Source organism: Equus caballus, chromosome 22, assembly GCF_041296265.1.
Source record: "Equus caballus isolate H_3958 breed thoroughbred chromosome 22, TB-T2T, whole genome shotgun sequence".
NCBI lineage: Eukaryota > Metazoa > Chordata > Mammalia > Perissodactyla > Equidae > Equus > Equus caballus.
In genome coordinates this window covers 46,169,042-46,185,273 of record NC_091705.1, presented here as the reverse complement: position 1 = coordinate 46,185,273, position 16,232 = coordinate 46,169,042, and the positions used below count along the sequence as shown (strand labels likewise).

The window sequence follows — 16,232 nt, the reverse complement described above, 5'->3', positions numbered from 1 at the left end:
TTTTTATTGTAAACGGATACTGAATTTTGTCACAGGCCTTTCCTTCACCTGTTGAGAAGACCATATGCTTTTCTTCTATGGTGTGTAGATATGAACTACACTCATTTATTTTCTAATGCTAAACCAGCCTCAGTTCCCAGGGTAAACCTCACTGTATTATGAAGTACAACATAAATACACAAGTGAATTCAGTTTCCAAGTATATTGTTGAGGAATTTTGCATCTATGTTTAGGACGGATAGTGTTCTGTAGTTTTCTGTTCTTGTAATATGTTTGCCTGGTTTTGGTCTCAGAGTAATACTGGCTTCATAAAATGAGTTTTGAAGTATACTCTCCTCTTTTATTTTCTGGAAAAGTTGGCATGGAATTGGTATTATTTCTACTTTAAATGTTTGGTAGAATTCACCAGTAAATCCATTTGGGCCTGGAGTTGTCTTTGAGAGGTGGCTTTAAAGTTCAAATTCAATTTAATAGCTATAGGGCTATTATTCGGGTTACATATTTAATCTTGAGTTTTTGTAGTTTGTGTCTTTTAAAGAATTTGTCCATTTTACCTCAGTTGCTAAATTCATTGACAAAACATTGTTTGTAATACTCACTTAACATCCTTTTCATATCCATAGGATCTTTAATAATAGTCTCTCTCTAATTCTGAGACTGGCAATTTGTATCTTCTCTTTTTCCCTGATCAATCTGACCAAAGTTTATCAATTATATTGATATTCTCAAGAAATAAATTTTTGACTTTATTTTATATATTATTTTTCAGTTTTCTCTTGTACTTTGGGTTTAATTTACCTTTCTTTCTTTTAGTTTTTAAAGGTGGAAGTTCAGGTCATTCATTTGAATTTTTTCCTACTTTTCTAATACAAGCAGTTAATGCTTGAAATTTCCCTCTACGTATTAGATGCACCTCACAAATTTTGTCATGTTTTAATTTTTATTCAGTTCAAATATTTTATCCTTTCTATTGTGATTTCTTCTTCAAGCCATGGATTATTTACAAGTATGTTCTTTACTTTCAAATATTTGTGATTTTTCAGATATTAAAAATATAAAATACTGCTTTCTAATTTAATTCCATTGTAGTCAGAGAATATTATTTGTATAATTTCAGTCTTTTAAAATGCATTGAGAATTGTTTTATGGCCCACAATATGATCTATCTTGACAAATGTTTCACGTGCCCTTGAAAGAGTGCATGCTCTGCTGTTGTTATTGATAGCATTGTTTAAGTCTTTCATATCTTTACTGACTTCCTGTCTACCTGTCTTATCAACTACTGAGGTGTTGAAAACTGCAATTAACTCTGGATTTTTCTATTTCTCCTCTGAAATCTGTCAGTTTTTGCTCATGTAATTCAAACTCTATTAGTTGGTATATAAATATTTAGTACAATTAGGTCCTCTTGATGAATCATCCCCTTTTTCATTACGAACCTCTTTATCCTTGTAATATTTCTTGCTCTTAAATCCACTTTGTCCTATTTAACAGAGTAGCTGCAGCTTTCTTTTGATTAGTATTAGTATTCTATCTTTTTCCATCCTTTTTTAAGTCTTGAAGTGGGTTTCTTACAGACAACATAGAGTTGGGTTATTTTTACATGCAATGTTACAAATCTCTTCCTTTTAACTGGTGCATCCAAACTATTTGTATTTAATGTGATAATTGATATGGTTGAGTTTAAATTATCTTATTGCATGTTTTAATATGTACCATTTGTCTTTCATTTCCTTTTGCCTTTTTGTGCCTGGAGAGAATTTCAAGGCCATTGCACAGGGGATGGGAATGCAAACAGAGTCCAGTGAGTTGAGCAGAGTTTGGGGTTTAGGGAGGCCAAGGTGGTGATAATGTGTGAGTCTGAGTAGGCAGAAGTGAAAGCTGAACACAGAGAAAACATTAAACATCTGCAGAGGGTTCCCCTTGAATCTGTAGCTGAGTGTTGATCATTACATGTGTGCAAAGAAACTATCTAGGTGGTAGAAAAAAGTGCTGGAAAGCAACAAAAATAATAATGCCTGGAGCTCAAACTGGGCCAGGAATAATGTGTATTCCCATGATTCATAGTGGAAAGTCCTTGTAACACATGGGGCACAGAGAGGTGCTCAGGGATCACTGTCTTATCTGTTGCTCATTCTTTATTTCATTGCTTTCTGCTTTTATCTTTATTATTTCCTTTATTCTCTTACTTGGTGTTAATTTGCTCTTCTTTTTCTAGCTTCTTAGATGGTAAATTATATCACTGATGTTTAAACCTTTGCCTCTTTTCCAATACAAATTAAAATCTATAAATATCCCTTTAAGGACTGCTTCAACTACATCTGACAAATTTTGATATGTTGAATTTTCATTATCATTCAGTTTGAAGTATTTAAAAAATTTTCTTTGTCATTTCATCTTTGACCTACATGTTATTTAAACATGTGTTGCTTAATTTCCAAATATTTGGGAGTTTTTTCTATATAGCTTTTTTTATTGACTTCTAATTTAAGTCCATTGTGTTCATAGGAAGGAAAAAAATCTCTGTAAGTTTTCAATCTTTTGACATTTATTGAGAGATTTTATGGCCCAGCATATGGTCTATCTTGATGTACATTCCATGTTTATGTGAAAGAATGTATATTCTGTAGTTACTGGGTGTTGTGTTCTGTAAATGTCAATAAAGAAAGGTGGTTGATAATGTTGTTGGAATCTTTTGTATGTTTACTGACTTTTGGGGTCTGATTTTACATCAGTTTCAGAGAGGAGTGTTAAAATCCATCTATGATTGTGGATTTTTCTATCCTTTTGGTTCTATCAAGTTTTTACTTCATGCATTTTGAAGCTTTGGTATTAGATGCATATACATTATGATTGTTATGTTTTCCTGATGGATTGTGAAATGTTTTTCATGATGAAATGTTTTTTATCTCTGGTAATATTTCTTTTCTTATAGTCTACTTTGTGTGATATTAATGTAACTATACCAACTTAATTGTGTTTGTTGTTTGTATGGTATATTTTTTTCTATCCTTTTAGTTTTAACCCATGTTTTCATGTTTTTTCTGTTTCTTGCAGATGACATGTAACTGGATCTTGCATTTTTAAAACTAATTGGACAATATTTACCTGTTAATTGGAATGTTTAGTCCATTTGAATTTTAATACAGTGATTGATAAAGCTGAATTTATGCCTATCATTTTGCTGTTCTTTCAATGTCTTTTTTTTGCTTCTGTTTTTTTTTGCCTTCTATTGGGTTAACAGAAAACTTTTAGTATTTCTAATGTTCCACTTTAATTCCTTATTATCTTTTAAAATATGCATCTTTACACTTTGTTTCTGATGCTTGTTGCAGGGATTATAATATGCATTCCTTTTTTTCCCCAATTTTTTTTATTGTGGTAAAATACACAAACATAAAATTTACTATCTGATCATTTTTAAGTGTACAGTTCAGTGGCATTAAATACATTCTTAACACACTACCATCGCCACCATCCATTTCCAGAACTTCTTTTATCTTGTAAAATTGAAACTCTATCCCCATTAAACACTAACTCCTCATTCTTCCCTTTCCTCCAGCCCCTGGCAACCACCATTCTAGTCTCTATGATTTTGACTATGCTAAGTACCTCATATATAAATGGAATCATACAGTATTTGTCTTTTTGTGACTGCCTCATTTCATTTAGAATGATGTCCTCAAGATTCATCCATGTTGTAGCATGTGTCAGAATTTCCTTCCTTTTTAAAGCTGAACTACATTCCATTTTATGTATATACCACATTTTGCTTATCTATTCATCCATTGATAGACACTTGGGTTGCTTCCACATTTTGTGAATGCTGCTGCTATGAACATGGATATACAAATATATTTTTGAGATCCTGGTTTCAATTCTTTGGGGTACATACCTAGAAGTAGAATTGCTGGATCATATGGTAATTCTATTTTTAATTTTTTTAGGAACTACCATACTGTTTTCCACAGAGGCTGTATCATTTTAGATTCCCAACTGACAGTGCACAAGAGTTCCAATTTCTCTGCATTTGTACCAACAGTTTTACTTTGTTTTTTTCATAGTAGCCATCCTAATGGGTGTTGGGTAGTATCTCACTGTAGTTCTGATTTCCATTTCCCTAATGATTAACGATGTTAAGCATCTTTTCATGTGCTTATTGGCCATTTGTATATCTTCTTTGGAGAAATGTCTATTCAAGTCCTTTGCCCATTTTGGAATCGGGTTGTTTTTGTTGTTGTTGTTTAGTTTCAGGAGTTCTCCAGATAATCTAGATATTAATCCCTCACCAGATATATGATTTACAAGTATTTTTCTGCCATTCTATGGGCTGTCTTTTTACTCTGTCGATAGTGTCTTTTGATGTACAAAGTACTAAAACTTTCATGAAATCCATTTTATCTATTTTTCCTTTTGTTGCATGTGCCTTTAGTGTCATATCCAAAAAATCACTGCCTTTAGTGTCATATCCAAAAAATCACTGTTCATTCTTAGTGTGTAGAAATGCAACTGATTTTTTTGGTTGACTTTATATGAATTCACTTAATTCATATTTTATAAATTCATTTATTAGTTCTAACAATTGTTTTGTGGAGTGTTTAGGATTTTCTACATATAAGATCATATCATCTATGAACAAAGATAATTTGACTTCTTCCTTTCCAATTTGGATGCCTTTTCTTTCTCTTTCTTTCCTAATTGCTCTGGCTAGAACTTCCAGGACTATGTTGATTAGGACTGGCAAAACTGGACATCTTTGCCTTGTTCATAATCTTAGAAGAAAATTTTGCAGTCTTTTATCATTGAATATGATGTTATTTACCCATTCATCTGTTGATGGACACTTGGGTTGCTTTCACCTTTGGCTACTGTGAATAATGCTAAGAACAAGGGTGTGGCACTGATTTTTAAAATTTATATTTTAAATGTTCACTGCTGATATGTAAAAATATAACTGATTTTTGTATATTGGCCTTGCATCCTGTTACTCTACTAAAATAATTTTATATTTTAGGGACTTTTTTTGTAGATTCCAATGTATTTTAGAATTTTCTATGTAGCCAAACAAGTCATCTGTGAATAAAGATAGTTTTATTTACTCCTTGTCAATGCTTTCTACTTCTTTTTCTTGCTTTATTATTACACTTATTAGGAATTTGAGTCTGACAGTGAATAGAAATGGTGAGTAGACACCCTTGCCTTGTTCCTGATCTTAGAGGAAAAATCTTCAGTCTTTCACCATTAGGAATGATGCTAGCCATAGTTTTCTTGTAGATGCCCTCTACTAGGTTAAGGAAGGACCCTACTGCTCACTATTTGCTGAGAATTTTTATCATAAGTGGATGTTGAATTTTGTCAAGTACATTTTTCTCATGATCATATGATGTTTCCTTCTTTAGTCTGTCAATCTGATAAATTACATTGATTTATTTTCTAATGTTCAACCAGTCTTGTATTCCCAGGATAAATTCCATTTGCTAATGATGCATTACCTTTTTATATACTGCCAGATTTGATTTACAAATATTTCGTTGATGATTTTGTGTATATACTCATGAGGTATATTTATCTTTAGTTTTCTTTTCTTCTAATGTCTTTGGTTTTGATATCAGGGCAATGCTGGCCTCATAAAATGAGCTGCAAAGTGTTCTCACCTCTTCTATTTTCTGGAAGAGCTTGGGTAGAACTGGTATTATTACTTCATTAAATGTTTGGTAGAACTTGCTTTTGAAATAATCTAGGCCTGGAGTTTTGTTAGAAAATTTTAAACTAACAATCCAACTTATTTAGTAGATATAGGCATATTTAGATTATATCTTGAGTTTTGGTGTTTTGGGCCTTTCAATTAATTTCTCTGCTTCATCTAAATTACTGAATTTATGGCACAGAGAGATCACCTTAATATCTGTAGTGACATCCCATCTTTCATTTCTGATATTTATATCTTCTTTCTTCTTATTTTGGTCAGTCTGCCTAGTGTTATCAAGTGTATTGATCTTTATTTGAAAAGATAATTTTTTTGATCTTTATTTGAAAAGTTATTTCAAACAACTAACTTTTGGTTTCATTTATCTCCTCTATTTTTCTGTTTTAATTAGACTAATTTCTGCTCTTACCTTTATTGTTTCTTTCCTTCTGCTTTGAGTTTAATTTGCTCTTTTTCTACTTTCCAATGTAGAATCTTAGATTATTTATTGGATACTTCCTCTTGGATCCATGGGTTATTTAGAGATGGTTGTTTAATTTCCAAATTATTGTGGATTTTCCAGATCTATTATCGATTTCTATTTTAAATCCATTATAGCCAACGCATATAAATTGCATAATTTTAATTCCTTTAAGGTTGTTAACTTTTTAATGGCCCAGAATATGATTTATTTCGGTGATTGTCCCTTTGCACTTGAAAAGATAAGTATTCTGTTACCATTGGCTGGAGTAACCTGTAAATGTCAACTAGGTCAAGTTGATAGTGTTGTTCAGGTTTTCCATTCTTGCTGATTTTCTATTTATTCTACCGATTATTGAGAAAGAAATGATGACATCTCCAAATATAATTGTGGATTTGTCTATTTCTCCTTTCAGCTCAATCAGTTTTTGTCTTGTGTAGTTTGGTAGTCTGTCATTGGGGGCATCCATGTTTAGGACTGCTATGTCTTCTTGGTGAATTGATTCTTTTATCATTATGTAGTGGTCCTGTTTATACCTAGTAGTTTTCTTTGTTCTGAAGTCCTGTCTGATATTAACATAGCCACTTCTTTTTCTGTCCTTTTACTTTCAGCCCATCAATATGAGGAGCCAGCAAACTTTTTCTATAAAGGGCCAGTAATTAAATATTTTAGGCTTTGTGGCCATATATGGTCTCTGTCTCCTCTTCCTTCTCCTCCTTTTCTTTGTAACCCTTAAAAATTGCAAAAACTATTCTTTAAAACAAGCCATGGGCTGGATTTGGTCTGTGGGCCAGTTTGTTGTTGGTCCCTATATAACTATATTTAAGGTGCATTTCTCACAGACAGCATCTAATTAGGTTCTTTTTTCTTTTTCAATCCAGTGTGGTAATATCTGTTTTTAATTGCTGTGTTTAGACCATTCAGATTTAATGCAATTATTGCTATAGTTGAATTTAGGTCTACCATTTTCTTATTTTTCTTTCTCATTATTTTCTCTATTCTCTTTTCTGCCTTCTTTCAATTATTTGAATTTTTTTAGTATTCCATTTATTCTGTCTACTGGCTTTTTGGCTATATCACTTTGCATTACTTTTTAGTTGTTGCTTTAGGGATAATATACATACCTAACCTTTCACAATCTATTTAGAGTTAACATTTTACCACTGCACGTAAAATATAGAAGTCTTATAATCACATAAGTATCTTTACCTTCTGTATGTTAACTTCTGTATGTTATAGTTGTCATATGTATTACAGCCACATACACTGAACCTCCCCAACAATGTTATCACATTTGCTTTTTAAAGTTATACATATTTTAATAAAGTACTTAACAGAAGAAAAGTAGTCCATTACACGTGCCCAGACATTTGCCTTTTCTGTTGTTTTTCCTTCATTCCCTATATTCCAAGTTTTATTCTGGTATCATTTCCTTTTTGTTTGGAGAACATTCTTTTATATTTCTTTTAGAGCAGATCTGCTGGTGATGAATTATTTTGGTTTTTTCTTCTTCTGAATACTCAGAAGACATATGTCTTTATTTTGCCTTCATTCTTGAAAAATATTTTTGCTGGACTTAGAATCCTGAGTTGACAGTTCTTTTGTTGCATACTTTAAAGATGTTGTTTTGTTTTCCTGTCTTTTGACCACCATTGTTTCTGATGAAAAATCTTCAGTCATTGTTTCCCTCCATGTAAAATGTCATTTTTCTTTGGCTGCTTTCAATATTTTTCTTTATCTTTAGTTTTCAGGAATTTGATTCTGATGTGTCTGGGTGTGGTTTTCTTTGAGTTTATCCTGTTTTGAGTTCTCTAAGCCTCCTGAACCTATAAATTTATGTCTTTTGACATATTTGGGAAGGGTTAGCCATTATTCTTTCAAAAAATTGTTTTTGGATCCTGGTGGAAACTGTGAATGTTTGGGACATTCAAAATAAGTTCTAGAGATTTACTGCAAAACACAGGGCCTATGATTAATGATTAACAACACTGTATTGTATACTTTAAAAACTAGCTAAGAGGGTGGATCTTATGTTAAGTGCTCTTATCAGAAAAAGAGAAAAAAATAAAGAGGCAGGAAGAAACTTTTGGAGGTGATGGATAAGGCCATGGCCTTGATAGTGATGATAACGTCATGGGTGTATTCTTAGCTCCAAACACATCAATTATCTATAATTTATTTTTAAATTATAATTTTTCATAATTTGTTAAAAATATATAATTTAATGCATTAAATATCTATGGCTTGTATATCAATCATACCTCAATAAAGTGGTTACAATTTTTTTTCCTGCACCAATCTCCTCCTCTTCTCTTTTAGGGATTTTAATAAGAGTGTTACACCTTTTAATATTGTCTAATAACTCCCTGAGGCAGTCACTTTTTGAAATCCTTTTTTTTCTCTCATTCTTCAAATTAGGTAATTCCTATTGATCTACCTTCAAATTTACTCTTCCCTCTGTAATCTCCATTCTGCTATTAGCCTATCCAGTGAAATTTTCGTATCATATACTTTGCTTTTCAGTTAGAAAATTTTGATTCTTTTTAAATAACCTTTTTCTTTTATAAAATTTTACCTTTTTAGAAAGCTTGCAAAGATAATATGGAGTGTTTCCAAATACCCCTCATCCAGTTTTCCCTAATGTTAACATCTTACATTACCACATACCAAGGTAGATTTGTAAAAAGTAAGATGCCAACACTGGTACATTACTATTACCTAAACTCCAGACTTCACTCAGATTTCACCAGTTTTTACACTTATGTCCTTTTTCTGTTCCAGGATACCACATCACATTTAATGATTCTCATAGCTTGTCTTTCTTTGCCAAAACTTCTATTTTTCCATTCATTTCAAGACTCTTCAGCTTTACCTCAGGAACAATGATTAGAACAGCTGCTTCTAAGTTTTTGTCTGATAACTCCAACATCTGGGTCATCTCAGAGTTGTCATCTTTTGACTGCCTTTTCCCTCGAGATTTGGTCAGATTTTCCTGGTTCTTGGTATACCGAGTAACGTTGGATTTTTATCCTGGACATTTTGGTTGTTTCTGTTATTGAAGACAACTGGATCCCGTTAAAAATGCTCTGGAGAAGGTTGATTTCCTTCTCCTTTTTTCCCTTTCTTCCTCCCCATTCCTCTCCTGTTCTCTTGTCCTTCTTCTGTTTTCACAGGCAGTCTACTCAGCTAGGTTCACACTGCAAGTTCTTTCTCTCCTTCTGTGGGCGGTGATTCCTCTGTCATTTCGGTCTTCCAAACTTTGGCGGAGCTGTTTGCCCAGTGCGCATCCCACTCAGAGGATAGTGTGGAACCTGAGTGGTGGTGTATAAGGTAGCTCAGCTCTCAAAGCCTTTCTACTTCCCTGCCTATGGGACCAGGGCCTGTCCAGTCCCATGTGAGTGTTCACTGTACCCTCTGCTCCTGCAGGTGGTTCTTCCCCAGCCATGGGGAGCTTGCTCATGTGTGTGTGCTCAGCAGGACTTGGCTGAAGACTCAGGAAACCTTCTGCAGAGCCCTGGATCTCTTTGTCTCCGGGCAGGTCTCTGTCCTGCAAACTCCAGCCACCAGGGCCTGGGCCTTCCTGAATCCCCAACTCTGAAGCTTCAACTCAGGAAGACCACCGGGCTCTGATTGGGTCACTCCTCCCTGTACTGTAGCCTGGGGCAACTCGTGGGCTCACCATACTCATTTCCTTTCTCAAGGATAACTCTCTGTGCTGCCTGTTTTCTAGTTTCTGGAAACCACTGATTTCTATACATTTGTCTGGTTTTCTTACTTGTTTAAGGCAGTCAGATAAATCAAGTCCCTCCACTCCATCATGGCTGGAAACGGTGGTGAAACCAAGTTTAAGGGGATGTTAAACACAGACTGTGGTTCCTTCCCCCAACATCATGATTGTCACCTGCTCTGGCAGCCGGAACTCCATCTTCTCACACTCAAGCCAGTAAGATTGTGGCTTTTCATTGGAATTCTGGCCACCCTGTGCTAATGGCTGGGCAGAGTCCTCAGGGGAAAAGTCATGTAAACATGGATCTCTCTCAGCGTGCTTCCCTTCTTTCAAGGCTTGAGCCCCCTTCAATTTCTTATTGCATGTCCTTATCCAGTGTCTTCAAATAGTTGTCTTTCATATTTATCAAGTTTATACTCGTTACCCATGGTTCTTCCATGACCACTGATGCCATTTTGACCCTCAGAACCTCCTGTCAGGTGGACATCAGTACCGTATTCTCCTTTTTACCCATGAAGGGTCTGATGATCAGGGTGATTAGGTCACTGGGCAAGGTCACATGGCCAGGAAATGGCAGAGCTGGTGCAGGCAGGACCGCACAGCCATGTCTTACCCAGGCACAACAGGAGATGGGAATGCAGAGTCCTGATGGAAAGCAGAGGTGGAACTTGGTTTTTAGGGTCAGATGCCTGGGAATTGTGGCCCCTAAAATGTTTGCTCTCACTGGTCCTCTTTTGAACCTTGGGCCTTCAATGGGACTTCAATTCATCTCAGCTAAATCTGAGTGTAGACTCGCGTTCCCCGTCCGCAAGTGAGAGGGGCAGGCATCTGGTGAACTGCAACCAGAGGGCTCTCTTACAGGTGTGAATTCAACCTGTCTTGTTTGCTGGAGACACCTCAAAGGCGCCCACTGTTCTCAGAATAAAAACATCTCCCGCCTGTGTCCTGCCCACCACTCCCACCTCACCCTCATCCCTACACCCTCCTCTCCTTTCCAGACACGCTGGCCTCCTTTCTGCTCCTCTAGCTTATCATGGCCTCTCTCACCCCAAGGCCTTGGCACAAGCAGTGCCCTCCGCTGGAAACTATTTCTTCCATCTTCAGCACCATTTAATACTCACTCATCCTTGCACGCTCAGTTCAGACATCACTTCCTGGAGGGAAGCCTTCCCCACCTGGCCCTCCCCCCGGCCCTGTCTCGCGCGGCGCTGTCCCTTCTGCTATCACCACCATCTGCTGTGGGCTGTTGATTTATAGCACATTTTCTTACCGGAGCCAGGGAGGAAACCGGACTGGGCCGTCGTCCATCCACAGGAGGAAACAGCGCCTTCCTCGCGGGCCCATGGCAGCGCCGTGCGCTCCAGGCCCTTCCCACCCGAGGCGTCCTACCCGCGGGGCGCACTGCTCGGTTTCGGAAAAACTCAAAAAAAAAAAAAACCCCTTTGCAGGTGAGGGCGGCGCGCAGGGCCCTCGCGGTGCACTCGGAACCTTCCCAAGACGGCGTGGCGGGCGGCGGGCGGGCTCTGCCCCGGTCCTCTTGGCGGGTGCGGGGACGGCTGCTCCCCACAGGGAACAGGGGTCCCGCGGCCGGGCCACCTCCTGTTGTCAAAACGCCAACTCTCCCCTCGTCACGGGAAGTGACACCCTCGCGCCAGACTCTCGCGGTGGCCCGGCCTAGGCGGCTGGGCCCGGTTCAGACGCCCACATAGTGTCAGACGAGGAGACCGAGGCTCGGCAGTGAGCGCCCCGCGTAGGCCAGCAGGGAGCAGCCATGTCCGGCCAAGGCCTGGCGCCCACAGACCCTCCTCGGGCCGCCACCAGCGAGCCTGTGCCAAGGCTGGTGCCTCTTCCGGCGTCTTCCCAGCAGCCCCCGCGCGGAACCGGAAAGACGCGCCGCCCCGCCGCCTGCCCCGGAAGAAGGATGCCCCGGGCCGCGCGCCAGACTGGCGCGTGTCCCCACCTCGGGCTGTGCCAGGGCCCCACAGGGCTGGGAGAGGAGGGCGCTCCGGGGGCGGAGGGCGGAGGCCGGGGCCCTAGCGAAGACCCCGACTCCCTGAGGGCGGGTTCTCCTTTGTCGCCCTTTCCTTTTGCCCTTGGGGACTGAGCGGGCCTGAGATGAAAACAATGGCCTTTCAGCTTTTCTCAGGTGGTGAATCCTGGTAGCTGGGCTGAACGGGGACGCCTGGGGGCACAGGCTGGGACGGGAGGGAAGCTGGCCCCACGGTGCCCAGTGGCTGCGCTTGCTTCTCAGGACCTGTTCTTCCCTTTTCCTCCACCCTTCAGGAATGTGTCTCTGGTCAAGAATGTGGAGGCATCCAGCAAGCACACAGGCTGTTACACAAACACGGAGACCCAGGATCAGCTGGTCCAAATGCCCATCCACACCAGGACAGATCTCGTGTAGGTGTCCCCTCCTTGCTGGAGTGGCCAGGTGCAACTGATACAGGCTGGGGCTCCAGTGTGCAGCAAAGGAGCACTTTCCCTGTTTAGGAAACACTTTCATAGGTCCCTGGTGTCCCCATGCAAAGTGACTTGCTAATTGGCCCCAGCTATGAAAGTGGCAGTCAGGATTTGAACCCACTTCTGCTGACCCAAAGCCTGTGAGTGGCACACTCAGCTATCTGGCCTCTTGGGTCACAGGAGGCCAGAGAGGTCCAGGACCCATCCATTTTACAGATGAGGAAACTGAGGCCCAGAGCCTGGAGCCATACACATAGCTCCCTGGGGTATTTGGCCTATGATGATCTCCCCTCAAAGTGGCTGCATCTCTCTGTCTGGCCATCCCCGGTCTCGTGCATCTATTGACTCACCTCCCTTCATCAACCAACACACACACGTGCTGATTACCTGCCGGGGCCCTGCACTGTGGGGAGGGGCTCCAAGGTCAGAGCACTTGGGATGTAAAGAGAGCATGGGCTGCCTGGGGGGAGTCCCACCCCCTCCCCAACACACGCATTGTCCTCCACACCCCTGGATGGGAATAAGATAATTTGCCTTGCACGAGGCAAATTGCTTATGAAATGTTACCTATTCTAGTGGTTGCTAATAACATCCCTATGGTTGGTACAAGAAAGTGAGCATTGAGGGGGCCTGGGGGATCTTTTTGGCATGCATGCCTCACTCAGCCCAGTCACCTTGGGTGCCAGGGACACAGCACACCTCCAGCCTCCCACAGGGCCGGTCTGGCTCCCCCTCCGAGGCTGCTGGAAATTGCCCTGGCCAGAAACTGGGTTGGGAGTGCAGCAGGCTGGGAAGGCATCCCCACAAAAGGAATGAGCTTTTCAGGGGCACTTAATAAATCCTGGATGAGGAAGCTGGTTTCAGGCCATCGCCACACTGAACCAAGCGTGCTCATGGATGCCACAGAAATCTACCCAACCCGTTGAAGAAAGGAAGACTCTCAGACATTAAAAAGAGATCTACAGTTACGGAGTTAGCAGAAACTTCCTAAATTGATTCAGGAGGAGGGGGAAGGAGTCCGAACCAGGTGGAATTTCTCACACAGCCAACAGGAATCCACAGTTTCGGCTCAAGGCCACCTCATGTTCTAATTGTGCTAATGGTGAATGTGAACCAGGCCTCTGAGCTTTTCAATTTGGGGATTTTGTTTTCCTTTCTGAAGAATGCCCCTTGGACTCATCCCAAGAGCTCTCAGGACCACAGTGGGGACTGAAGTAAAGCAAAAACGGCCCAGTAGTTGGAAGTTAGTAAGAACTCATTCCACTCCTTGAGGGAGCACTACCTTCCTGGATATTCTCACCCTCACATCCCTGTCGCCCTCCCCCCAAGATGCTGCTGCCATAGAAGAGAGAAACCCCAAGCCGTCAGCGGGGAGGGCAGGCCTGGGCTTTGGGGACCTGGCTGGCTGTAGGAGGGCATGAAGGCAGCCCCCTTCCCTCCTAAGCCCTATTCACAGCTGTGCACAAGGACCCCCACCTGGGCCAGCATTCTCTAGGAGCTGAGCCTGGCTCAGGGGTGCGGGGCTGATGACAATATCTCAGATGTGCGTGGGGTCTGGTACTTTTCCAAAGGCTTTCAAATGCATTATCTTGTTGGAGGCTCATTTGAGGCAAGAACTCAGCAGACTGGAAAACAACTAATTTACTGAATCCTGAATGGAGAGGAAGCCGAATGCAGCGTGTGTTTTTGCTGAATCTCAAACCAAAACAACCTTTTGTTAAAGAACAAACAAATAAACAAAAATGCTGAACGTCAGTTCACCAGGGAACACAGTCTGAACAGAGGCTCTGGGCAGGGAAATATGCAGCAAATTCAAATTCAACAAACGTGTATTGGGAGAGGGGCCTGCTGGAGTCACAGATGTGCTCATGAGGGGCCCCTAAGAGCTTTTAAGGGGCATTCCAGCATGCATCAGGAGACAAGGTTGATCTTTCCACAGAGCAAAAACACTGAGCCATGGGAGGTGCTGCTGGGAGCTGGCTGGGGAGGGGGCCCTCCAGGTGGGGGGGACCCCTGAGCAAGGCAGGGAGGAGGGGTGCATTTGGACCTTGAGACCATGCTGCGTCTGAGTGGAGGCTGCATTGCCTATGGGGGGGAGCATTGGAGGTTCCCCCTTGGAGTAGCACTTGGGGTGATTACTCTGTAGCAGTGAGGTGGGGTGGGATATTTTGAGATGATCAAATGGCCATCAGCATTTCCAAAATAAAAATGATTTTGGTCAGTTTGAGTAGCTTCTTTGAAATAAGTCTATTCTCCCATTTTTGGTGGCACAGAAAGAAAGGTGAAGTGACACAGCCGGAAATGTGTGTGGGCATTTTAGGGGGTTGGTCAGGTTTCTCATGTCCAGGGCCAGGATGGGAGGTGGAGATGGAGGGCTCGCCTAACCCTGCATCTACTTGACCGGCCACCCCACACTCGTGCCAAGGGGAGAACGGCAGGACCAAGGGCTGTGGGGACTAGTGGGGACCCTTGGTGCACAGGCTGGCACACCATGGGCCCCTACACCCCAGCTCCGTTTATGCACGTTCACAAGGACACATTCTTGGCCTGCAGTTTCTTCCTCCTGCTGGAGACTGGCTTCCTGGAGCCCAGCTTTGAGGGTGTAGAAGCCAGGGATTGGATGGTAAGGAATCCTCCCCCTCACGCCCAGGGTGGGGGGTAAGCAACAGCTCCATCATCCCGGGATGGGTGGGTAGTGAGCCTGGGATCTCAGCGATCACGGGTGGCTGCCCTTCTCCCAAGGTCTCGTGGCCTCCTCATTCTCCTAAGAGCCAGGTGACAGTCACTTGCTTCCCTAAACATCCATCATGGGCCTGTCAGAGATAACTCCCCTGATGCAGTCACCTTGAGTGGCCCTGGGTCTTCCCTGGCCCTTGGGAGAGCAAGGCCTTTGGCTCACCCCCATGGTCACCCTTGACGCCAGCACTCAGGCCAGGCCCTGAGCCTGCAGCTGGTCCCCAGCTGCGTCCCTGGCCGAGGCCACCTTTGCGCCTGCATAAGGGAGACTCAGTTCATCTCCTGCTCCTTGACCCTCCATCCTGCAGCCCCCTGGCGGGGGGAAGCAGACACTGCTAGCTGCCCAGAGAAGGAGGTGCACCACCTCAGTGACCTCTGCCTCCTCCAGGGCATCTCAGAGAGAAGCTGGCAAGAGCTGCCTATTGCAAGGCCATTAAGCAAGCTAATGAGCCATGAAGCCTCCCAGCCTTTCCGGCTGCCAGCCGTGCCTCCCCTCGGCTCAGAGAGCCCATGCCCACCGACCGCCTTGTGACCGCTGTTATTGTTACCTAACGTGTCGGGCCACGGTTTTCCCAGACAGGGCCCAGGCCCCAGAGCTGCTGCTTGCCTTTTCCAGGCCCAGCCAGGGCTGTGCACACAGCAGGCAGTTAACAAATATTTGCTTGGGATCAAGCCCAGAAAGAGTCACCTTGATTTCCAGGGCTGGGGAAGAGACTCGGAGCCTGGGGACCCTTGGGCAGGGGTGAGGTAGTCAGTGGGCCAGAGCACAGCCTGGGGACATGTGTCCTGCAGCCACATTCTCACCCCCCTGTTTTCAAGAAAAGAAGTGTGGGCAGCCACCCATGTGCCAGGTGGGGCTTAAGTCCCCAATTTCTTCCTCTGGGCCCAGGCTGCCCGCTAGGATGGAGCACAGGAGGGGACAAAGGCCCTGCCTGCACTCTCACCCAAACTAGGGGGAAGCTGGCTACCAGGTGCCCTGAGGCCAGCCTCACCTGCCTTACACTAGGCCCAGGTGCGGGGGGGGGCGGGGGGGGGGGGTCTCCCTGAATCTTGACCAGGCCCTGCCCTTCAGCACCTGGGACTGTGCCCATGGGGGCTTCAGTGAGGAGGAAAGGTACTTGACCTGGTACAGGCCTCGCCTT

At 42.5% G+C, this 16,232-nt stretch overlaps 1 long non-coding RNA gene across 1 annotated transcript in view; it reads right to left on the bottom strand.

The window, feature by feature from the left end:
- LOC138920136 (uncharacterized) overlaps positions 1–11,776 on the bottom strand; it is a 47,183-nt gene extending 35,407 nt beyond the window's left edge. The window contains exon 1 of the long non-coding RNA XR_011430837.1: positions 11,165–11,776. This is a non-coding gene — a long non-coding RNA (uncharacterized lncRNA). The remainder of the gene's footprint in view (positions 1–11,164) is intronic.
- Positions 11,777–16,232: the final 4,456 nt, after the last annotated feature.